This window comes from Rattus norvegicus, chromosome 7 (assembly GCF_021556685.1).
Source record: "Rattus norvegicus strain SHRSP/BbbUtx chromosome 7, alternate assembly SHRSP_T2T, whole genome shotgun sequence".
NCBI lineage: Eukaryota > Metazoa > Chordata > Mammalia > Rodentia > Muridae > Rattus > Rattus norvegicus.
In genome coordinates this window covers 29559369-29585517 of record NC_141540.1, presented here as the reverse complement: position 1 = coordinate 29585517, position 26149 = coordinate 29559369, and the positions used below count along the sequence as shown (strand labels likewise).

Here is a 26149-nt window from a genome sequence, read left to right as displayed (position 1 = left end):
TAGGTGTAGTGAGACTGAACACTTCAACTCTTGCACAATGGCTTCCCTGTGGTAATGGACAGATACTAGAACATTATGAACTCTACCCCAGAACTGTTAGCCATGGTAAATCCTTCTTGCCTAAGCTGCTTTAGTCAGGATGTTTTATTCCAGCAACAGAAAAGCATCAATCCCAGGTGCTGCCATAGCTTTGCTCACAAATTAACTAAGGGACTTTTTTTTTTTCTAAAAGAATGAAGTCACAGGTCAATTTGTTACCGAGAGAGCTAAATAAATATAGCTCCTTCCTTTCTCATGCCTAGCTGTAGTTGGAGGGAGGAGACAGTTAATTCAAAATTCATTGATTTTGGATTATCTATGGATAGTGGCACAGACCTATAATCCTACCACTTGTGAAGCTAAGGTAGGAGGATTGTGAGTTGAAAGCCAGCCTGGGCTAAATGGAAAGTTTCTGTCTCAAAAGCTTTAAAAAATGTCTTAACAAAACCTTCTGTTAATGAGCTTATTTCAGGTATCGTACCAAGCATGGTACAAAAGCCTGGGACTTTTCTAGGAGGAGTCACGGGTCAGAAGAGACTCTAGTAATTATTAGCTAGTTCGGAGACCACCATCAGTCTTTCTTGTGACTGACATCTAAGGGTCTCTGAGCTGCTAGGGCCCAAATAGGTACAACATGACAGTTTTGTGTGTCTGTGTGTGACATAAGTTGTTAAAAAACAACTGCATACTTATTGTATGTTTTGTTTGGAGCCTGAGGCATAAGGACACTGAACCCCTGGCTCATCTACTACCCGCTGCTGAATTATAAGTCTTCTGGACACATTATGAGATTTTTGTTTGTTTGTATTGCTTAGTTTTGTTTTTATCTCTGATCTTGCATGCAAACTTTCTAGATGATAATGTCATTTTACAAAGCACTGGGGGTCGTTTTAAACAGTTAGCTTTGGTCGATAATTACCTTTTCATGAGGTATACATGATGTCTGATAGATGTTTACACAGCTGAATGAGCGAATCAATCTCATTAGTGAATTTATCTGCTTTCGTACCTATTACTACTTTTCTATTGTGAAAACATCCATGGATCACAATTGTCTGTGCAGATCACCGCAGTGTACTTCTCCTGTCTGACAGAATGTCTCCTCATTCATCAGACTTTCTCAGCCTCTGATAACTACTTTGAGAAGCTCAACTTTTTTGCGTGTGTGTGGGTGGACAGCATCATAGTCCTGTATTGTCTGAAACTTACTCTGTAGATGAGGTTCTCCTTGAACTCACGTAGCTCGCCTTGTGTAGTGGTCTTCTGAGTGCTGGGATTAAAAGTGTGGGCCACCACGCCCCGTCTTCTACTCCTTTGATAGCACAAATAAGTGATGTCGGGTGGCCTTTGTCTCTCTGTGCAGGCTTGTTTCATTTAGCACAGTGTCTTCCAGGTTCACCCATGTCGCTGCAATGTAGGACTTTCTACTGTGTATTCTACTGTGTATGAACCCTATGCTTCCTCTGTTTTCTAATCCCTCTGTTCATGGAAACAGTCTGGTTCCATATCTCGGCTCTTGTAATTGATGCTTCAGTGAACACAGGGTCACACACATCTCTCCTGTGTGCTGATTTCAACTCTTTGAACTTGAAATACACATATAGGTGGGATTGCTGGATCATTGGGTGATTCATACTTTTCCAAGTAATAACTTATTATTCCCAGTTTAGATCAGGAACCTTAAGGCAGGGAGAGAGGGAAAGAGAGAGAGAGAGAGAGAGAGAGAGAGAGAGAGAGAGAGAGAGAGAGAGAGAAGGAAGAGGAGAAAGAGGAGAAGGAGGAGGAGGAGGAGGAGCAGGAGGAGGAGGAGGAGGAGGGACTGTAGTTAGGTCTTGAGGCCAGTGCAGTTAGTAAGTAAGAAGAACAAGCATCAGCAAGTTCCTCCTAGTGACAGGCCCAAGTCTAAGAGTTTGAGCGCATCACCTCCATTTCTTTTTCTTTTTTCTTTTTTATTAGATATCTTTTATTTACATTTTATTTTATTTTTTTTTATTAACTTGAGTATTTCTTAATTACATTTCAAATGTTGTTCCCTTTCCCGGTTTCCGGGCAAACATCCCCCTAATCCCCCTTCCCCTTCTTTATGGGTGTTCCCCTCTCCACCCTCCCCCCATTGCCACCCTCCCCCCAACAATCACATTCACTGGGGGTTCAGTCTTAGCAGGACCAAGGGCTTCCCCTTCCACTGGTGATCTTACTAGAATATTCCTTGCTACCTATGAGGTCAGAGTCCAGGGTCAGTCCATGTATAGTCTTTAGGTAGTGGCTTAGTCCCTGGAAACTCTAGTTGCTTGGCATTGTTGTACGTATGGGGTCTCGAGCCCCTTCAAGCTCTTCCAGTTCTTTCTCTGATTCCTTCAACGGGGGTCCTATTCTCAGTTCAGTGGTTTACTGCTGGCATTCGCCTCTGTATTTGCTGTATTCTGGCTGTGTCTCTCAGGAGCGATCTACATCCGGCTCCTGTCGGCCTGCACTTCTTTGCTTCATCCATCTTGTCTAATTGGATGGCTGTATATGTATGGGCCACATGTGGGGCAGGCTCTGAATGGGTGTTCCTTCTGTCTCTGTTTTAATCTTTGCCTCTCTATTCCCTGCCAAGGGTATTCTTGTTCCCCCTTTTAAAGAAGGAGTGAAGCATTCACGTTTTGATCATCCATCTTGAGTTTCATGTGTTCTAGGCATCTAGGGTAATTCAAGCATTTGGGCTAATAGCCACTTATCAATGAGTGCATACCATGTGTGTTTTTCTGTGATTGGGTTACCTCACTCAGGATGATATTTTCCAGTTCCAACCATTTGTCTATGAATTTCATAAAGTCATTGTTTTTGATAGCTGAGTAATATTCCATTGTGTAGATGTACCACATTTTCTGTATCCATTCCTCTGTTGAAGGGCATCTGGGTTCTTTCCAGCTTCTGGCTATTATAAATAAGGCTGCTATGAACATAGTGGAGTCTTTTTTATATGTTGGGGCATCTTGTGGGTATATGCCCAAGAGAGGTATAGCTGGATCCTCAGGTAGTTCAATGTCCAATTTTTTGAGGAACCTCCAGACTGATTTCCAGAATGCTTTTACCAGTCTGCAATCCCACCAACAATGGAGGAGTGTTCCTCTTTCTCCACATCCTCGCCAGCATTTGTTGTCACCTGAGTTTTTGATCTTAGCCATTCTCACTGGTGTGAGGTGAAATCTCAGGGTTGTTTTGATTTGCATTTCCCTTATGACTAAAGATGTTGAACATTTCTTTAGGTGTTTTCAGCCATTTGGCATTCCTCAGCTGTGAATTCTTTGTTTAGTTCTGAACCCCATTTGGAGAGAAACTTGAAGCAATCCCACTAAAATCAGGGACTAAACAAAGCTGCCCACTCTCTCCCTATTTATTCAATATAGTTCTTGAAGTTCTAGCCAGAGCAATCAGACAACAAAAGGAAATCAAGGGGATACAGATTGGTAAAGAAGAAGTCAAAATATCACTATTTGCAGATGATATGATAGTATATTTAAGTGATCCCAAAAGTTCCACCAGAGAACTACTAAAGCTGATAAACAACTTCAGCAAAGTGACTGGGTATAAAATTAACTCAAATAAATCAGTAGCCTTCCTCTACACAAAAGAGAAACAAGCCGAGAAAGAAATTAGGGAAATGACAGCCTTCATAATAGACCCAAACAATATAAAGTACCTCGGTGTGACTTTAACCAAGCAAGTAAAAGATCTGTACAATAAGAACTTCAAGACTCTGAAGAAAGAAATTGAAGAAGACCTCAGAAGATGGAAAGATCTCCCATGCTCATGGATTGGCAGGATTAATATAGTAAAAATGGCCATTTTACCAAAAGCGATCTACAGATTCAATGCAATCCCCATCAAAATACCAATCCAATTCTTCAAAGAGTTAGACAGAACAATTCGCAAATTCATCTAGAATAACAAAAAACCCAGGATAGCTAAAACTATTCTCAACAATAAAAGGACTTCAGGGGGAATCACTATCCCTGAACTCAAGCAGTATTACAGAGCAATAGTGATAAAAACTGCATGGTATTGGTACAGAGACAGACAGATAGACCAATGGAACAGGATTGAAGACCCAGAAATGAACCCACACACCTATGGGTACTTGATTTTTGACAGAGGAGCCAAAACCATTCAATGGAAAAAAGATAACATTTTCAGCAAATGGTGCTGGTTCAACTGGAGGTCAACATGTAGAAGAATGCAGATCGATCCATGCTTATCACCCTGTACAAAGCTTAAGTCGAAGTGGATCAAGGACCTCCACATCAAACCAGATACACTCAAACTAATAGAAGAAAAACTAGGGCAGCATCTCGAACACATGGGCACTGGAAAAAATTTCCTGAACAAAACACCAATGGCTTATGCTCTAAGATCAAGAATCGACGAATGGGATCTCATAAAACTGCAAAGCTTCTGTAAGGCAAAGGACACTGTGGTTAGAACAAAACGGCAACCAACAGATTGGGAAAAGATCTTTACCAATCCTACAACAGATAGAGGGCTTATATCCAAAATATACAAAGAACTCAAGAAGTTAGACCGCAGGGAGACAAATAACCCTATTAAAAAATGGAGATCACCTTCATTTCTGAGAACAGTCCTATAAGTGGCCTTGCCAGGGATCTCCTCTGGACAGATGGGAAAAGGAAACCTGAAGAGATTAGAACAAGTGAACAAAGACAACAGGGACTGGATGGAGTTGAACCCTAAGAGTCATTTTATAGGATTTGTCTGTGTTGCATTGTTTTGTGTGTGTGTGTGTGTGTGTGTGTGTGTGTGTGTGTGCGCGTGTGTGTGATGTGTGAGGTTGCATGTGTGGTGTATATGTGTGACATGTATGTGTTTGTGTGTCTGGTGTTTATATGCTGTATATGTGGTTGTGTGTGTGGTTTTGTGTATGTGTGGTGTGTATGTGGTTTTGTGTGTGTGTGTGTGTGTGTGTGCACACGCGCGCACGCGCGTGTGTGGAGGGCAGAGGTTTTGTTGGTGTCTCTTCTATCCTATTTTTGGAGACAGGTCTCTTACTGAGCCTGGGGCTCACTGATTAAGGAGTCTAGACCAGCCAGCTAGCTCAGGGATCTGCATGTCTTTGCCTCCCAGCACTGAGATTGGGAGCAGGCACCATGCTTGGCTTCTGGGTATTGAGAATCTGAAATCAGACTCTCCTTCTTGCCCGGCAGGCTCTTTCTCTGACTGAGCCATCTCCTGAGTCCAGGATTTATTATAACCAGTACCTAAGCAGTGTGACTCAGCACAGGAACCTTGTTCATAGAATTGCATTGCTCCCCTAACTGCCTCTGATCACCTTGATGTGCAAACTGTTAGCACCCCCTAGGAGACCTTAGCGACTCTGGAGCAGTTTGTGGACTATCCCATCCCCTGATATGCCTGCTTCTTGAAGGTGAGAAAAAACACCACTCTACCCAAACCACAGGCTCTTTCTCAGCCTCAGTTTCCCCTAGTGTTAGGGTAGCATTATCTTTTCCCCTTCTTCCCTGGCCTACTGTAGAGGTCAAAAGCAGACTGCCAATGGAAAGGAATTATAAATTGAATAGTGTACCCCAAAGGTCAACACCAAGCAGTGAACAGAGCTAAAACTTGAAAGGCAGTTTGACAAACAGATGATGTCTCTTATCTGCAGGCCTGGCTGAGTGGGGACTCAGGGTGCGATGTGCTGTGTAGAAAAACCAGACAGAAGAACTGCCTTTTTTTTTTTTTTCCTTGCAAGCAGTTCCTGGAAATCTCGAGCTTTATCAAGGAATTTGGTTGCTCCAGTTCTCTGCCTATTGAAAATAGCCGCGCCTTAATGAGGCCCAGACGTTGACACAGTCACCCACCTTCCCCCACTGCGTGGATGCATTTCATACCAAATTTCACCTAAGGAATTTTAGACTTTAAAGATAATAATCAAAACCACCACTTGCTTCCCTTTGGGATTCTTGCTGATCTGGGAGATCAAAGATGCTCCACTCACACGGTGAACACAGACAGAAAGTTGGGTTTCTTGCCTAGAAGGTGTGAATGAAGGGGACAGCGGCCACAGGAGTGCATTTCCCTCAGGTAGATCTGCTCAAAGCTTGCCCATTGATCGCTTTCTGACGCCTTTCTAGCCTCACGCTATCAGCGAAGTCGGCCAGCCTGCTGATACTATTAGCTTCTGTTTCACGTACAATTAGACGGCCGCCTTCGCTGGTTAATTCTTGGCATACCTAAAAAATAGTTCTCTGTGTCTAGGTGAAGTCGGGATGTTTAAATTCCAAACAACGAGCCATTCCCAAGAGCCTCTCTCATGGAGGTTCGTAAGGATGGGAATCTGGCCCAAAGGAAGGGCGCCCGCCATGGTGGCCCCTCATTTCATCTGGGCGAGGCAGCCTGACTTGATTCCGCGAGGAGCTGAGAAATAACACAACTCTCGACTTTCGAGAGAGCCAGCCGCTCCGTTCTTTTCCAGTCACTTGGGGAGACCAGGCTGTTTTCATTACACGCTCCTGGAATGCATGGGATCTGCTACAGGTCACCAGGGATTTCACAAACCCCCAAAGCAGGAATGGCAGAAATTTGACTTTTAGAACCTCGACCATTCTGCTATTTGCTCTGTGCTTGTCCAGCCTTCCTTAAAGAAACGGCTGATCGAAGCCTGCGAATTCTTTAAGAAGGCCAGGGAGGACATTGTCTTACGCATGCGCTCCCTGACTCCCTTGGCAAAAGTATCTTGTCAGGGAGGGCATTCACTCTGAGATGGGGGAGGGGGTGTGTCAAGCTTGGCACCCTGACTTTTCCATGTACTAGCAGAGAAGACTCGGAAAGTGACTGAATTCCTTGAGTTCTGTTTTCTGGCTCTGAAAAAAAAATGGCGGTTGACCAATCTGTGAGGTGCTGGTGGTGAACTTGCAGGCCTAGGAGATGCTGTGGAAAAATCTGTGGATTTCTCTAGAAAGGCGTCTCCTCTGCATAGGAAGATGATACTGTCAGACTTCATCTGGGATCCCCTGGAACTGGAGTCACAAGTGATTGTGAACTGCCTGATGTGTGTGCTTGGAACTGAAGGGTGCTCTGTGAGCTTGATGTAGGTAGAAGATTTGAACCACCCGAATCAGTTTAAGCGGCTTGTAGTGTAGGGAGCTCTTGGCTGTCTGCAGCTACCGTGTGTGTCAGGGGCTTTGCTGACAAGTGTGGACCGGGATAACCCAACTCTGAATCAAGGCTTGGAAGGCTAGTGGGGAAAAATGATTACAGTTAATTACCAAGCAGCACCTCATCCTGTGGGTCAGGTAAGCCCTGAACTTTCAAGGTTTGGAGCGTGAGTTATCTCATCCTGCAATAAACATGTTTTGAGTGAATACTACTACTACTACTACTACTACTACTACTACTACTACTACTACTACTACTGCCACCAGAACATTAAATACTTTGGAAAGAAGTAAGCTTAAGTCTGAGCTCTTACCTATTAGGAGCTCACCAAGTCTTTACACTGGTTCCGTGAAGTATCGAGCTTTATCTCCTCTGTGTATAGACAAGGAAGCCAAGGCCCGGAGAAGTCAATTTATTTGCTTGAGACGCTATAGCTTGTACATAGATTAGCTTAGCTTAGACCTCAGGGTCTCTTCCCTTGAGGAAATGAACTCAACTGGTGGCTAGTTGCTTAAACAGCGGATCTCCATGAGAAGGTCCAACACCAAATTCATATGTTGAAGTCTTCATCCCCATAACTGGAAGAAGGGTCTCTAAGTGAATGGGCCTTGAGTGCAGAGCTCTCAGGGATGAGGTCATACCTTTGTAAATAGTACATTCGTGTGCTTCTGGGGGCTGAAGGTCACTGAAGTGTGGTGAGCTGAGGGTTTCCTTGCTCCCTTAGAAACTAGGATATGAAAAGGGGGACTCTTTGATGGTGAGACTGAGTTCCAGACTAGACAAGTCTCACCTTGGCAAGATGAAAAAAATTGCTTTTCTGGAAAATACTTTAAGATCAAAAGAAATTGTATCCAGGTAGACTCCCGCCACAAATAATAACTCAAGTTGTACAGCTCTATAGACCAGGCTGAGTTTATTACTAAAATCTTCACTCTGGCCAGCCAACCCACTCAGAGAATCCAGGATAGTGTACACAAGAGCTCTCTATTTTAACTGCAAGTCCTGTGCCTTAACACCAGCTCTACAATTATTTAACCCATTCTCTAGCTTCCCCTGGCCACAGATCCCTTTCTATCACCTGCCCAGATGGGATGTGACATTCTCTTCTCTTCAGCTCCTCTCTCCTCTCTCCCTGGCTTTAGATGTTCTTAAAGAACATTTGCAGGACATTCATATAATCTATACTGATGTCATGCAGCACTGATTCTTCATACTGATTCTTCTGCTTCACCCACATTCCTCCTTCCACTTTATTTGCCCTCAGAACTACAGCTGGCCTTCACAATCATGTATTTAACTGGGGATCGGGGAGCCACAGTGATGGTAGTGATGCTCATGGTCTTCATCGTCAGTAGTGGTGATGATGGTAGTAGAACAATGGTAGAGGTGATGGTTGGTGTGGGTTCTAATCATGGCAGTGATAATGATGCTGGTGGTAGTGGTAGTGGTGGTGGTGGTGGTGGTGATGGTGGTGGTGGTGGTGATGGTGAGGGTGATGGTGATGGTGGTGGTGGTGATGGTGGTGGTGATGGTGATGGTGGTGATGGTGGTGGTGGTGATGGTGGTGGTGATGGTGGTGGTTGTGGTGATGATGGTGGTGGTGGTGGTGATGGTGGTGGTGATGGTGGTGGTTGTGGTGATGATGGTGGTGGTGGTGGTGATGGTGGTGGTGGTAGTGATGGTGGTGGTGGTGGTGGTGATGGTGGTGGTGGTGGTGGTGGTAATGGTGTTGGTAATGGTGTGATGGTTGTGGTGATGATGGTGGTGGTAATGATGGTGATGATGATGATGGTAAAGACGGTGATGGTGATGGTGGTAATTGTTGATGCCACCATAGTTGGTTTATGCAGCACTGGGAATTGAACCCGAGGCTCTGTGCATGCTAGGCCAGCATTCTGCTAACTGAGCTACATCCCCAGCCACTAGCAGCCATTTTGAAAAAGCCATTTAATGCTTGGTCTTCCCTTACCACCTCATTCTGGTCTTTTGCATTTACAGACAAAAGCCAAGTAGAATTGATTAAAGCATCCTTTCTCATGGCCCAAACACATACACTTTACAAGCGGTATGTGAGACGTGTAAGTGGTGACCAGTGCTTAAAGCTTTGTCTTCAGGTCCTATGAGAGACATATGACCATCTATTTTCGTTGCCTTGGAATTGCACTGCCATTTATTGACTCTTTTCCCTCTGAATTCCCTTTCTACGGACTGGCTACCTGAGAATTCAAGGAAATATAAGACTTCAAGGGCCAGGCCCGGTGAGAGGGAAAAGAGAAGTCCAGCTGGGAACTGAAGGCACCTAAGCATCTCCCCACATCTGGGGATTCGGATACTTTATTAACCTACTAGCAAACTCCACTAATGGCTGCCATCCTGACAGCCACAGAATGGGCGATTTCTCACTTAGAAGAAGAACAAAATCTCAGTCTTAGCCTCCTGGTTTATGCGTGCACATGCTGAAGGGTGCTGTGTTGGCAAATATGAGTGGGGGCAGGGCAGTGAGAGATGCCAGGGCTCAGCACTGTGTCTCCTTGTTTAGAATTCTTTCTCCAAGATGCGATACGATCTCCTGGTTCTATTAATCTCTGTCATCCTGAGATAGGGAGCGACGCTTTCCTCAGCCGAGCTAATTGTGTGACTCCTCTCCTGTTCCCTGTTTTTGCTTGTTGAGGATGTATTGGTGGAAAGGTGAGCTGCTGTGCTGGGTTGATAACAGCAGGCTGATCACTAGTTACTGAGCACCAGGCGTCATCCTGGTTGCTTCATGTGTCACCTCCTCTACACGTCCTCCTCTAACAGGTACTCTGGTTACATCCACGTGTGTGCAAAGGAAAGCAAGGCAGAGGAGCCTAAAGAAACTGGTGATGTCACGGGGCACACTTGTAGCATGGGTGAGGGTTAAAGCTAAGAAAGAGACTCTAGGGTTTATGCAGTTGCCTTTCAAACAGTCCCAGCAAGTTGTTGTATAGTTCAGGGGCCAGAGCCTTGGCTTTAATGGTGGCTCTGTTATAGACAGCAGTAGGAGCATGTCATCTCCTTGGGACTTGGACTCTTGAACTGTCAGGTGACAGTGTTGGACCAGAATTCCAGAGATCCTCCAAGGCACCATCTAGGGACAAGTGGTAGTGATTCTAGGATGATGTCTATGATCAGAGCTGGGAGACACTCTTATTTTTTCTTTATGGTCCTCATGCCTTAGAAGGGGCAATTGACTTTGAGACTAGGACCCTACATTCTTTGGTGGCTAAGGTTGAACGAACATGGAGTTGGGAGTTCTGGAGCCTCTGTGGCAGGGCTCTGATTTTGGGCCCATCATTTGTTTTCTTCAAATTGCTTTGTGTCTCTGAGTCTTGTTCCTGATCCATGGGATGCAGATGACAAGGCCTTCCATCTAGTGTACCCACAAGTCTCTTAGCTGCAGGGCTGAGTACACCGAGGTCTGTCTTCCTGGGAGGAGTACCATGCTTTACTTATCTCTGCCTGGCATGGATTTGGGGTTGAATTCCTTTTAAGAGGACAGAAAAGCAAGAGCCCAGATTTCCCTGCTGTTAAGTGAGTGGCCCAGACTATAGCAGGCAGCCTGGGTGCAATTAAAATAATCTGGGACCCCAGAGAGAGCCCTAGCAAGAGAGGATCTGAGGCCAGCATTAATCAGGGGAGGATTTGGACCTGTTTGTCTCTGAGGTTTGATAAGGGCACAAGAGAGAGAAGTGTTTAATAGAGAGAAAGATAAAGGGAGGGAGGGAAAGGAATAGAGAAATAGAAAGAGGAGGGAGGGAGAGAGGAAGGCAGGAAGAGAGAGAGAGAGAGAGAGAGAGAGAGAGAGAGAGAGAGAGAAAGAGAGAAAGAGAGAAAGAGAGAGAGAGAAGCATTATATTACTAGCAGGCGGATGTGAGACACAGATTTGAAAGTCTGGCAAGCCCTGGTACAGCTTAATCTCATAACCCAGGCCCCATAAAACAAAGGAGGTGTAGGGACATGAGAGCCAGTGGGATTCCACCTCCTCCTTTTCTTCTGTGAAAGGGTATAACCTGCACCAACTTCTCCCTATCCTAGCTGCATCTCTGGATTCTTGAGGTCCTCAGGGAAACACAGGAATTGTCGTACCAATGTCATTGGTGTGCTTTGGTCCAGAAGCCCAGTGGCCTTCACTGGCCATGTGTTTTCAGCATGTATCTACCCGAGAATGCACCTGTCAGCCTTAGCAGGGAGAACAAAAGCTTGAGTTTGACAGGAGAAGGATAGCTAAGGAGCAGCCCTGGCCCATCTGCCAAGTGGCATTCCTGAGCAAGCAGAGGTGCAGCCTGGAAGACACGCGCACACACACAATACTTGAAAGAAGTCTTTCATCCAGGCAAGAGGGGATCAACACATCTGTATGGCATTGATCTCTCCTTTCTGGATGGGGTTCCAGCCTGGGGTTGGGCGGGGAGAGTTGAGCCTCAAACATCTGATGTAGGCTGAGCTGCAGACAGGCAGCTTGGGATGGGAGGAATGCAAGGTGAAATACTGAACTTAGTTTGGCTTTTCTTTCACTTTTCGAACATTTAATTTTGGTTATGAATTGAGGTATTTATTATTTGTGTGGCATATGCATGTGCTTGTGTGCGCGCAAGTACATGTTTGTGTGTGTGTGTGTATGTGTGTGTGTGTGTGTGTTCATGTATGTGAAGGTCAAAGGTTGATGTGGCTGTCTCCCTCCATTGCGCCCCACTTAATTTTTTGAGACGAAGTCTCTTACTAACCTGGAGCTCACTGTTTCAGCTAGACAGACTGGCCAGTGAGCTCTAATCATCCTCCTATCTTGGCTTCTCTCAATGCTGGCATAATATGCATATGCAAATGGTGTCTTTTGTATTTTGTTTCTATTTTATTGGGACCAATCTCAGACCCTTTTGCTTATGTGGTAAGTACTTTAGTGACTGAACCCTCTCCCCAGTCTCCAGTTCTTCTCTCTTTCCAAAACCACTTTTTAATCCTATATTTACCACTGGTGGGGGTGGATCATGTAACATTCCTACTTTACATATACATCGCTAGTCTTTTCTTGAAAGGGAAAACACACGCTGACATGGATAGCTCGTGACCTCCCAAGTGTGCGACAACCTCAGGATGCTGGCTCCTGGGATGTTTATTTTGGTTACTGGTTAGTGTACTGAACGTGGACTAGGGTCCCTTGACTCACAGCTGAAATGCATCAAAATTTTAAGGCACGGCATCTCTCCTGGGAACACAAAGCTTGTAGCTATTAAAGAACAAAAATTGCTTTATGAAAGAAGAAATAATCACCTCACACAAGGGCAGAGCCAAGGATATCCATGTCCTCAGAAGAAACGGTTTAGTCAATATGTTCTGGAATTCGTTGGGCCGTTTTAACTGAGGGCTACCGCAGAACTTACCTATGGAGTTGGGTGGCCTGTTATGGTCTACCAGATGTCCTGACTAAAATCCCAGTGTAACAAGTCAGTTCTTTGGTGAAGGCCAAAATCAGATAAGACAAAGCATGGGTTTCCTCACCCAAGATTCACAAGATCTGACCCTGGCTACCCTGGGATAAAGTGAGTTTAGGGATGGTCCTCAGTTCCTTGGAGTATTTTTTAAAAAATAACAATGGTTGAACTATAATCGACACACTACGAACTTCACCCCTGTGAATGTCCATTCCATTGGTTTTTCAGTATATGTTTAGAGTCAAGTATTCATTACCACTGATTCCAGGTAAGTTTTGCTAATCCAAATAAACCCTCGATTCCCATTAGCATCCATTCTCCATTGAGGAAACCACTACTGGGGTTTATGTCTCCGTCAATTTTCTTATTGTAGATGTGTCCTATAAATGACAATATACCATATCTTGTGGCTGAATTATCTCACTTATTAGCATGGTGATTTGAAGGTTTATCCATATTATATCGTTCTATAGCTTGGATCCTAGATTTTCCCTAAATGTTTGTGCATTGAAGGCTTTGCTTCCAATTCCATCTATTCTGTTCTCTTGAGAGACGCTTAAATCTTAAGAGGTGGGGTCTTGGGGTAAGTCTTCTGGCCATTGAGGATGTGCCGTTGGAACAGGTATTAGGGCCTTACTCCCTTGCCCTTCTTGTCTCATTCATCCCCAGACCTAGTCATTGAATGCTTTTAAATTCCTAAATTTCACTTCAGCACTCATTTCCACAAACTAGATATTGTCTCGCTGAGTTTCATATTCATGTTTGTATATTGGAGATCTATTATTATGCCCTTCATTAGGTCCTTTCTTAATGTTTGTCAAGTTTAGAGATTAAAAATTTAAGTAAATATTATAATTTTCTGTAGGGACATGACTCAGGGAAAGATGGAAACTGTTTCTGATAGGATGTGTATTGGCTCTCTTTTGTATAAAAATCGTTTAGCACCCATGCCTTATCATGGTGGGGAAATTCAGGCAGTTGTGAGTGTATTACTGGCATGCATCAGGCATCCAGGCTCAGGGAGAAGCTGGGACAGAAAGCAGATTCCTGGTTGTGTCTAATCCAAGAAGGCAGGGACACATGGGGTAAGGACCACACCACAGTGCTCTTCCAGAGTCGTGATGCTGCCTCCTCAGACATGTAGAGCAGAGGATGTTGGGACCCACTAGGGTCAGTAGCTTCTTTTCTCAAGTGATTATTGCATGAGTGGGAAAAACTTTTGGAGAAAAAAATAAACCCACCTTATACTAACTGTATATAACCATTTGGGGGAATGGAACAGAAGTTCCCTCTCATTTACTGAACTCTTGTCTGCAAGCCCCCAAACTCAGCTTGACTTGACTTAATCAGATTTATTAATCCAAGCAACTGGAAAGCCCAGGACTACCCTTGGAACTTTGCTGATGCCATGAGAACTGAATTTCTCTCCATCTTTCTCTACCTTCCAACATGATGACTTCATTCCCAGTTTCTTCATCAAGACATCTGGCATTTCAGGCCTTCTTCTCATACAAGTCCTAAAGACTCAGTTTCTCCTCCATCCAAACAAAGGAGTGGCTCTCACTGGATCCTATGACTCACTCTGGACAACTGGTTGTATCCAGAATTATAGAATGGTCTGAATCTGCAATGGCCTCAACACCACTGAAGATGCATATAAATTAGGATGGGTCTCTCTGGGGAGGAGATTCAGGGTACCACTTAAGGACAGAGGGACAGAGAGCAGGCATCTAAGAAGACAGATGTTTACTTTTCCTCCCCTGCCCATAGGACTGTATGAGCATTAAGAACCGAATTTGCCACTAACACCTTTGATGTCTTTGCCATCCAATACCATGGTTACTCCTCACCGCATGTGTCTGGACCACATGGAGCAACTGAAATATAAATGGAGAAGTAAATTACCCTTGGGTTTTGAAGACCTGTTGAGAAAAATGCAGAATATCTCATTGGGAATTTCGTTCTAGTGATTACACGTTCAATAATAATTTGAATGTATTTAGTTAAATTAAAATAGCATTAAAATTAAGCTCACCTACTCTTTTTTAAATTTTTGTGGCATATATATGAAAAAACTTGAAAGTTTGTGGCTCTCATTGTGTTTCCATTGTTTATAATTGGCTGAGATACCATTAACTTTGTTTTGAGCGGCCATTTTGGATGGCAATTCTCTTGATATGAAGAGCAGTGTGTTCTTTATTGTTTCTTTAGTAGCAGGCCTTGTACACCCTGCACCTAAGAGGTATTGTTGATGAATCAGTACTGTCTGGTTTAATGCGTTCTTGTTTTCAATAGGATGAACGCAAAGTTCCTCAACTTGGCTTGCTTCTGGGGAAAACTAGAGAGACATTTCTAAAGCCAGAGGGACTGGATATCAGGTAGGGAGAATTGCTTAGCTTGTGCCAAGACCCCGAGTTTGATTCCTTACATATAAGTTTTTTTTTAATGACGGACCTTCAAATATTAAACACAAACAAAATTCTCCACCACACACACGTATTTTGGGAATTCAGCATTACTGAATTTGGTGGTGTGAAGTCAGGCTATGAGGAGGAGAGAACCATTGGAATAGATGATCCTAAAGAATGTAAACTGAGGGGATGAAGGCCGCCATCCCTTTTCAGAGGACCCCAGATTTCTCAGAATAATCCAGGTGGGAGCTTCCTATTTCAGTGACCCTGGAGCCTGCAAATCTGCCTGCCAAGTAAGACTGGGACACTTTGGCCACTTCCTCCCAAGCCCTGATCTGAATTCTGATCCTCTTACAAACAAAAATATACCATAAAAGGCAATTCAGCTACATAGTAGAGTAAATTTACAGTGAGAAGAATCTTGTGAAGCAGTGGTTTTCAGGGAGAAACCACTTTGAATTCTACATCCATATTCTTCATGCTGGAGAACCAGGAAGGCCAGTGATGTCATTCCCTCTGAGCTGGCAGTCCTGAGAACTGGGGGCGTGGTTTAGAGGAAAGGGAATGCCAATGAAAACCTTCAGTTTAAAGGCCCAAGGCCCTAACCTTTGAGTACAGATGATTGATTTCTGAGCTGGTGAACACACACACACACACACACACACACACACACACACACTCAGGAGATCAGAGTGATACCACAAATATCTATACATACATATGTAGGCACACAGAAGCAAACACACACGCACACGCACACACACTCAGAGAGAGAGAGAGAGAGAGAGAGAGAGAGAGAGAGAGAGAGAGAGAGACATATGCATACACCCAGGCATGTACACAAACATGATGTGGCAGGGTACTGGATGTTGGGTTTTGGCTATCCACTCTGGTGAAAGCAATCTTTACCTAGTCCACACACACATGGGAATGCTCATGAACACATGGGGACCATAGTTCAACCTCAGATGTTGTTCCTCAGGTGCCCCTCATCTTTGAGAAAGGTTCTTCCACTGGCCCGGAATTTACTAAGTAGCCGAGGTCGAATCTACCTGCTTTCTTCCTGCCCTGCCCCCAGCCCCAAGTACTGGGATTATAAATGTATGTCACCAACTGCTCTGCCCAGGACCAAAGTCAGGTCCCGTGATTTATCAACTAAGCCTTCTTCCCAGCCCTGTATCCTGGTTTTCTTTTTGGGTTTTCGTTTTGTTATTTTTTTGTTTTTGTTTTTCAACTCAGTCTTTTAGAGAGGGAAGAACTTTGACCAGAACCACATTGATTTCTCCATTGAAGGGACGGGGAAGGTTGTGCGCCATGGGCTCTGATAGGCTCACAGGATCAGAAGAAAGACAACCTAAGAAACAAGAGTCACTTGGTTCTGTTGTAGTGAAGAGATGCTATGACCGAGGCACCTTATACGAGAAAACATTTAATTAGGGTCCTGCTTAGTTTCAGAGGCTGAATTCATGACCGTTATGGTGGGGAGTTGGGTGGGAAGGTAGGCAGGCATGGCACTGCAGCAGCAGGATCCACAGTGTGTGGAGGAGAGAGAGAGAGAGAGAGAGAGAGAGAGAGACTGTGAGACTGTGTCTGTTGTGGGCTTCTGAAGCCTCAAAGCCCAGCCCCAGTTACATACCTTCTCCAATAAAGCCATACCTTCTAATCCTCCCTAAACTGTCCAGCAACTGGGAACCAAACATTCAAACCTCGGAGCCAGTGGGGACCATTCTCATTCAGACCTCCACACACTGTAACCTTCAGCTGTGAGCCAAGCTAAGCCCCTCCTTCCCCGAATTGCTTTTGTGAGGTATTTTGTCACAGCAGTGAGACAAGTCAGGGATATGGGAAGAAGGAGGCAGAAGAGATTGATAGTTCAAGATTGCCAAATGGCAAACAGAATGCAGGGTATCGTACGCATAAATCTACAGGGTATTCAGCCCCGACTGTTCATGCGGTGCTCTGGGTAAGGTCTCTTCATTGCACTGCTCAGTCATGTTTAACAATACCAGAAACTGGGGCATATGGCAGTCACATACGTAACAGCCAGCTCTTAGGAGCATCCCTTCAGGGATGGAAACTAGGGATCTGAGGAACGTCAACCACTCACGTTTCCATAGCTAACACGGCTGAGATGGAGCATTTCCTCCTGGTCCTTCACTACCACCACCCATCCTCTCTATTTTAAATATTTGGAGATGAGATACATAGAGGCGAAGAGCGAGAAGGTCTGCTTTCATAAACAATGGGCCACGAAAGAGGAGTCAGAGGAGGATGGAAAGATTGCACACTCCGTCTCTTCCCGGAGTGTTTCTCGAGGGAGGTGTACTGACAGCTTTGGGCTGGGCCAGCCTTTTCTCTGTGAGAGTCTTTTGTGCCTTGCAAGGCACTTTGCAGTCTCCTTAAAATCCAGGAGTTCCCCCTTCTGTTTATGATTCAGCCAATGCTGTCAAGTGTACCCTGATGTCTCAGGGGAGTAGTCCCATCTGTCCTTCCCAAGACTCACCACAGATCAAGATGCCTTCCTGAGACCTCCTAGCTCTCGGGTTATAGTCAGTAATTCTGGTCAGACGCGACCGAGTGAGAGAATGAATGAGTGAAAAACAGAAGTCAAGACAATGGCAGGGGAGTTCATCTGCATAGACTATTCCTGTGGCCTTGGGGTACTTATTTATACGGCTGGGACCACTCCAGATGATATTCAGCGGGGACTGTGATGGATGGCTCAGAGGTGAGATGAAAGGGCCCAAACCCAGTCTGCTCTGCAGTTTACCAGTCTGCTCTAACCAGACTCCTTCCTGGCACTTCCAAGACTGTAAATGAGGACTGTGCACTCAATGGCAGTCTCCAATGGGAGCACAGGGAGGGAGGGAGGGAGGGGCACACGCCTCGCTGTAGTAAAGTGGGGTACTATCATCCTCCGCGCTGCTAATGCAAACCAGCTGCTGGCTGGCCCCGACTTTCGATAGAGCAGGCAGAATTCTTGGACACTGAGTTATTCTTAGAAACATGTGCTTGGTCCCCTGGCAGGGCTTACTATGAACTGGCTATTGCCAGCCCCCTGTCAGGATGCTGTGCCAGCAGACTGGGGGAGTGATTGTTCTTACTTATAAAAAAAAATAACTTTGGGATTTTAATTTCAAATTACCCACAGAGATGGAGCCTGGATATGGGGAAGGGTAGGAAGAGCAGAGAAATTGGGATGACGGAAGGAGGTGGGGCAGAGGAACAGTGGCTGTTCAGACTTTCATTCTACTCCTGTGTTTGGAGTCTCTCCTTCCCAGGGGTGGGTTCTCATCATAGCACAGTTGTGCGGTACCTGAAAGGACACAGGTGACCTCATGCCGATCTTGGTGTGGGCACTTCTGCGTGTTCCTAGCTTCCCTTTAGGGAGCACTTTGTGTACCAGACTCCTTTCTCTTGGGGACTTTGTTCAACGAGCACAGGACACCATGAGGTGGGTATTAGAGTAAATCTCGGAAGGGTAATCTGATAGGACTCCAGCAATATCAAACAGCACAGGCAAAGTAGACCAGCTCAGTCCTACCTTCATATCTGTGTCAAATACCAACTATGTGCCAAGGCTAAGCTAGACGTTAAGACTATGACGCTAAATAAAATGACTGGATCCCGGACCCGTGTCTTGCTCTTGTGCCGTCTGCAGGAGAGCCAAGTGGATAACGAGGAAGGGCGGTAACAGGATTTGTCAGGCAGAAGATAAGACCCTCTGTGACCTCTGTCGTGATAGGACAAGCGCAGCTTTGATCTCAAGGAAATACTTGGGTCTTACATGGGCATCTATATGGAAGGCCATGGAAAAAGAGTACTCAGGCAATGGGGCCAGGATGTCCAATGACATGTTCAGCAATCTCAAGTGGCTTGGGATGCGCTGAGGGTGTGGAAGATGAAGTCACTGAAAGACAAGGAGGCTCTGAGCAGGGTGGGTCTTATAGGACAAAATATGGAAGCTTGAGTTTTGCTCGGGGGACCAAAACCCTCCGTGCACCCACTAGTCACTTGTTTACTGACCATGCGTTTATTGAGCATCTGCTCTGCCCGGTATTTGTACTATAGTGGAACAGAGATTCCTCTGTGAAAAAAGTCATTAAAGGAGTCACCATAGCAGATGAGCTGAAAGATGACCCCAGGAAGATCAAGGGTTAATGTCTAGGAGTTCAGGGGCATAGATAATCTCAAGAGGGGTCTTCTCCACTTGGCAAATGTGAAAATGAATTAACGGTCATTTCCTCTGCAAAGAGAGTGAATGAACTCACAATTGTATCAAGGCAGTTGCTTCTGTGCAGCTTGGCTTCCAAGACTCTTACCCAGGTCCTTGCTCCAGTCAATGGAGAGTGTGTGGGTCTAGTGAGGTCCGTTTGCATATGGATGCAGACTTGTTTATGTCAATTTCACCTGTTGGTTATCTGGTGAGATATTTTTGAAATAGAACATGGTGTCTTTCAGAAGGGACTAGGGGAGAGAGAGAGAGAGAGAGAGAGAGCAGGGTGGGGTGTGGGGGTGAGGGGTGGGGAACAGTTTCTGGGAACACCAGGTTGAAGAGATCAAAGAGAACTGAGACAGAACTTACTTTGGAATTAGGTGTGGATGGGACAATGAAAGACTGCGGAAAATCATAAAATCCTAGCAGCATTCTGCACTTAGGTAGCTTTATGGGGCCTTTGAAGGTCTCGCTCGACTTCCAAGAACGTCCTGCTGGAAACTGTGGATGAGGTATTCTAGGTGTGGTTTACATAAAATGATGACAAGGAGCTGCAGTCAGCTGACCCTCTCTCAGAGGAAGGCCTTGGCTCCACATCAAACAATGGAGGGATGTATGTGCAGTGATATGCTTTAGGTCAAAAATTAAACAGGTCTGAAGTGTGTGTGTGTGTGTGTGTGTGTGTGTGTGTGTGTGTGTGTGTGTGTGGTTTCTCAGCTTCCAGAAATTTTTTTTTTTTTTGGCTGAAGTAGAACATACATCAAGGACTGTGGTCAAGGGTAGAAAGGCTTGTGTTTTTTGTGACATGAACACCTAGTGTTACCAGGAACCCCCCATCAGGGAGGAGGACTTTGCCAGCTCCCCAAACCTTTTCCAAGGTTCACTCTAACCATTACACTTTCCCTTCACATGCAGCTCCTGCTTTGGCTTCTGTGGCATTGATTGCTTTTGCCATGAGTTGAATACAGTTAAGTATTACACACACACACACACACACACACACACACACACACACACATACACACACAAATATATATACACACACACATACACACACAAACACATTCACACACACATACACACATACACACACATACACACATACACACACAAATATATATACACACACACATACACACACATACACACACAAACACATTCACACACACACACACACACACACACGGATACTTTGGATTTGACTAATTTTTTTAAAACTTACCTCTTTGCTTGTCATCATGTTTGTAGAATCCATCTGCACTGCTTTGAGTTGCAATCATTTTCTCAATCTCACTGTGGTTCAGAACTCGATGAGCTGTGTAGTGCCGTACAACACATACTCAACAAATGGCAGAAAGAGAAAAGAAGGGAACGGTTGTCTTAGGACGGTTCTCTAGAGGAACAGAACTCGAAGCACGAGTGTGTCTTACAAAAGGGCATGTGCTAGACTGACTGTCTTACAAGATGCAGCTGGGTAGCGAGTTCACAATGGCCATCTTCCTGCAGGAGAGTCTGAGACCCCAGTGATGCTCAGTCACTAGGGTTGGATGACTCAGTGTCCTGTCACGAAAGGGCTGGAGGGTTCCTGGGGTCACCAGCCTTCAGTCTGCACTGGAGAGCCAGAGAAGTTGGGTTCTGACGACAGTGAAACTTCTTCAGACCAATATCTATTTATGTGGCCAGAAGACACTACATGCTCTGGTGGAGGGTTCTGCACCCGTTAATTCTTCCTGGAAATTCACCTCATAGACTCAATCAGAGGCATGTCTCTCTTAGGTGGGGCCAGAGTCAATCAAGATATCCAAAAACATCTATAACCTGTGCTGTGATATGCATGCATCCATGTTTACTAGACATAGATGAAGAATTTTCTGAAGTATTGTGCCATGCTTCGATTTGTAGAGGACGAGGTTCCAGGGGCTCTAACGTCCTTCTCAGCACATGATACACTGCAGACGCTAATCTATTGTTTCTAGTTTTAGCCTTTATCATACAGGTGAGGCAGAATTTAGGTTTTCAAATAAAACTCTTGTGAAGGAGTAATTTGATCTACAGAGAATGGCATTACAGATCCTACACTTAGTCTCTCCTACTTGTTGGCAACCCACATTATCCTATTAGCTTTGGGGAGCTAAGGAGTAGATAGCTGTTTCTTTATTAACTAAACTCCAGCCTTTATTTAGACTTGACCTGTTCTGCCATTGTGGTCCTCTCTCTGGTCTCCTCAGGCCTAGGGAAATGTTTCAGCTTCCACTGTTTGATGGCCTTGAGAAACATCGGTGAACTTATCCAGTGAATTTATCCCGTAGTCTGCATCTGTCTCATGGTTTTCTCATGAGTAGAAGGGAGTTAGAGGTTGGGGAAAGAGTATCTCAGAGGTGAGGTATTTATCTTACTACACTGCAATCAAGGAAACCACAATGACATCACCGGATTAGGAAGCCCTCACGTGGCTTTCCCGATTGAATTTCCTTCACTACTTAAGCTCACATTTCCCCATTGCTTCATCTAAAGTCATGACTTCTCTTGTGCTATTCTGGAGTAGAAAGAAATCATGAAGTCTGGCTCATTCTTAAGTGGAAGGGAAGGGAAATGTTTTGATCCCACTTGTTGGAGCTGGAGAATGTATATTTATTTATAATTATTCCGAGGGAAGATGAGTTTAATCTCATTCATTCATTCATTCATCTCAGTATTTTATACTTTGGCTGATAACACAACCCAGGTTATTTATTAGTTATTTTCGCCAGCATTGACCATTGGTACTCTTCCAGGATGGCTTTCTTCTGTCCCTTTAAGGAGCCATGGTCCACCCTCCTTTTAAAGCACTTTCTCACTTTCTGGAATCAAATAATCATCTAGGCTAGTGCTGTGTTGCTTCTGTCCAGTCTTATACTCAGCTTTTTCTCTAAGGGGCTGGGATTTCATTTATTGGAGAACAATGTTACAAATTCAGGAACTCTCTGTCGGGTGACTCATTGTGTCTTCAATCTGCCATTTGGACACTCTTTTTAGTGAAATCATTATTGGAGTCATTTGCATATTATTTGTCTGTCTTTATCTTCTATCTATCTATCATCTATCTACCTATCTATCATATATCTATCTAGACATTCATTTATCTATCTCTCTATCTACCTACCTATCAATCTATCTATCTTCTATCTATCTATCTATCTATCTATCTATCTATCTATCTATCTATCTATCTATCATCTATCTACCTATCTATCATTTACCTACCTACCTATCATCTATCTATCTATCTATCATCTATCTATCTATCTATCTATCTATCTATCTATCTATCTATCATCTATCTATCTATCTATCTATCTATCTATTTATCTATCATGTGTGGTGACTCTGTGTGTGTGTGTGTGTGTGTGTGTGTGTGTGTAAATCACTGGGCACTTGTGGAGGTCAGAAGACAATTTGCATGAGTGGATTTTCTTACACTGCCCACATCCTTAGGATTGAACTTCATAAGGCTTGATGGCAAGCAGTTAGTACCAGCAGAGTCGTCTCCCTGTCAGTCTGTCTTTTTTTCCCACTGGAATATCTACTGTTCCCTCCACTGTGGGTTTTCCCAGGCTATATATTCTGAATTTGAGTCCTTTACTGGGAGTATGTGTGGCAAATGTCCCCCACTCCACCCCAGCTCTGTAGCTCCCCCCTCCCTACTGCCAGAGTGTTTGACAAGCAGGGTCTCTTCCACTTGGTCATTTCCCCCTTCTGTATGTTTTTAGGATCTTAGGTTACTTGTGAAACGTTGCACGCCTTCACCTTACGTATTCAAGGTACAGTGCACCCAGAGTTGATTTCTGATATAGTGCAAACTGGAGTTTAATGATGTTTTTGGTGTTAGCTTCGAATTTTCATTCTCTGTCTCTCTGTCTCTCTTTGTCTATGTCTCTGTCTGTCTGTCTCTCTGTCTCTGTCTGTCTATCTTTGTCTGTCTGTCTGTCTGTCTGTCTCTCTGGGTTTGTGTGTGTGTGTGTGTGTGTGTGTGTGTGTATGAATACCACCTTTATATTAATGCAAGCCTTTTCTTGACTGGTGAGCTGGCTCAGTGATAAGGTTGGTTGCTGCCAAGCCTGATGATTTGAGTTTGATCCTTGGAACCCACTGGTGGAGGGAGAGGCCTCACTCCTGAACACTGTCCTCTGACTTCTATGTCCATAGACATGAAGTAAAATAAAACCATCCTCATCAGCACCTGCTGTCTTTATACTTTCTCTCCCCTATTGAGTTATTGAGGTGAATTATATTGAGTTATAGTGATTGATTCTAAATGTAAAATAAAGTTTGTTGCTATGATAACCCCCCACCATATGTCATTCTTTTTATATGTGATTAGGTGATTCCTAACAGTTTTCACGTATGTTTATGAAAGCCCTAACTGCTATCACACTCTGTTCTTACCCGGGTCCAGTTTCACGGTCACTGCTGGCAGTAAAACATAAATTTAGACTATGTTTTTAAGTTTTGCTTCCCTCATCCCTGGCTTTTAAAAAATCCTTTTAGAATCTCTCCACTCATTCTGTTTTCAGTGGAAACTCCAGGATTCTCTGATATCCCCAGGAAAATGCGGCGGAGTGGATCACCTGAGGATTGCAGCTCTGTCACCAAGCTCACAATCACCTGACGTGCAAACCTGTGGGCTCCAATCCCTATCTGAGTTTTACTCCTTTTAGAATTTTAACTGGAGACGACTCAAACATTCCTGAATTACTGTGTTGGTTATTTCAATTTATTTCTTTACTCATTTAGTCAGCTTGACACAAGCTCAGGCCATCTGGGAAGAGCCAATCTTTTTTTTTCTTTTCTTTTCTTTTTTCTTTTTTTCGGAGCTGGGGACCGAACTCAGGGCCTTGCGCTTGCTAGGCAAGCGCTCTACCACTGAGCTAAATCTCCAACTCCGGGAAGAGCCAATCTTAATTTTGAAAATGTCCCATCAGATTGGCCCCCAGGCAAGCCCTCGGGATATTTTCTTGACTGATGACTGATAGGGAAGTCAGTGGGCTCACTTTGAATGGCACCACACCTGAGATGCTATTTGGACAGATAAAAATGCAAGCTGGGCTTCCACAGGAGGCCCACGCGCGGTCGCTTGTGCCTCTGCCGCGTCTCTAGTGATCCCTGAGAAGTTCCAGGATATTTTGTGAATTCTCAACACTAACTTCGATGGGCGGTGGAAAACAGCCTTTGCCCTCACTGCCGTTAAGGGTGTGGGGCAGAGAGACGCTCAAGGCGTGCGTTGAGAAAGGCAGACATTGACCTCACCAAGAGAGCTGGAGAACGCACAGGGGAGGTAGAGCGTGTGATCGTCACACAGAATCTACGACAGCACAAGATCCCAGGCTGGGTCTTGAACAGACAGATGGATGAGAAGGACAGGAAGTACAGCCAGGTTCTGGCCAACGGTCTAGACAGTAAGTCGCGTGAGTACCTGGAGTGGCTGGAGAACATTAGAGCCCATAGAGCTCTGCGCCACTTTTAGGGCCTTTGTGTCCGAGGCCAGCACACGAAAACTACTGGCTGCAGGGATTGTAGTGTGGGTGTATCCGAGAAGAAATGAGTCTCTGGGCCTTTGCTGTTAATAAATAGTTTGCCTGTGGAGGGGGGAAGCAAACTGGGGAAACCATGGGGAACAAGCTATTAAGCAGTGTTGCTCAGTGGTCTGTGCTTCGTTTCCTGACTGCAGATTCCTGCCTTGATTTCACTTGCTGATGGCCTCTGTTCTGTAAGCCAAATAAACCCTTTCCTCCCCAGGTTGGCTTTGGTTAGCAATAGATGGTCGTTTTATCACAGCAAGGGATGGTTTTCCCTCACCATCTAAACAGTGCATCACAGGAAATCCAAGGTGAAAGTCTTGTATGTTTCTGTTTGGTTCTCAGCCTTCGGTTTTGGGCGGCTTGCTTTAAGGTGCTGGGTCTCTTCTCTTTGGGACTGCGGTTCCTCCATAACTGGCTGTCTTGGAAGACAAAAGAGTATCCTTTTCTTCTCCTAGCTGTGTGTGAGAGAGACTGTGCTGGCTTAGGATTTGGGTTCCGGGAGAGGTGGAGGCCCCTCTGTTCAAGAATGTCTTCTTTGTTCTAAGAGTAACAAACTCTGCGGAGCCCTTTTTCCCTTTCAAGGTTCTTTCTTAGACACAGGGCTACTTCATAGCCAACCCAGCTTGCAAATGCATTCCTGGAGTCTGAGCTTGGGGAATCTTTAGTTGGGACACACTCAAGCCAGCAGTGGCTTTAGTTAATTCCCTTGCTCAAAGCGTCCTTGAGTTTCTCCTGTCTCTGTCCCTCCATTCCCACAGTGCTTGGGAGAGAACCCTTGGAGTCCACTCTCTCAGGAAGCTCCACTGTATGCTGCTCATCCATCTGTTATTGAGCTCTGTTTGGCTCAGAGCTGGACACAGACTCATCCCATGTAACTGTAACTTTGTATAGCTTGACTGGCGCCCTCCCCCAGCATCCGCCCCGGGCAAGCAGCACCGCCCTCTTCACTCTTACAGGATTCTCTTTTGCTAGATTCCCGTGTGAAAGGCATCATGGAGTGTTTGTCTCTCTGGGTCTAACTCATTCACTTAGGATAATGTCCCCAGGTTCAGCAACAACCTTTTCCTTTTAAGGCTGAGTAATACTTTATCATTTATACCACAGCCGAATGATCAGTTTATCTGCTGATGGATATCTAAGTTATTTCCCATTTTTTTTCCCAAGGCTAGCCTAGAACTTGAACTGTTCCTTCTTTTGTGTCCCAAGTGCAGCTCACGCCCTGGCTACAGTGAAAAGCCCAGTTATATATAAGGAAGAATGGGTATCATAGAATATGCTGACTATTTCCCCTTTGGCTATATCCCCGGAAGTAGGAG

The 26149-nt window shown here is 44.7% G+C and overlaps 1 long non-coding RNA gene and 1 pseudogene across 1 annotated transcript in view; both read left to right on the top strand.

The window, feature by feature from the left end:
* The window catches only part of LOC148004592 (small ribosomal subunit protein uS13 pseudogene), a 32245-nt pseudogene extending 7389 nt beyond the window's left edge, over window positions 1-24856 (top strand).
* LOC120093544 (uncharacterized) overlaps window positions 1-26149 on the top strand; it is a 65458-nt gene that overhangs the window by 15408 nt on the left and 23901 nt on the right. The window lies entirely within an intron of this gene.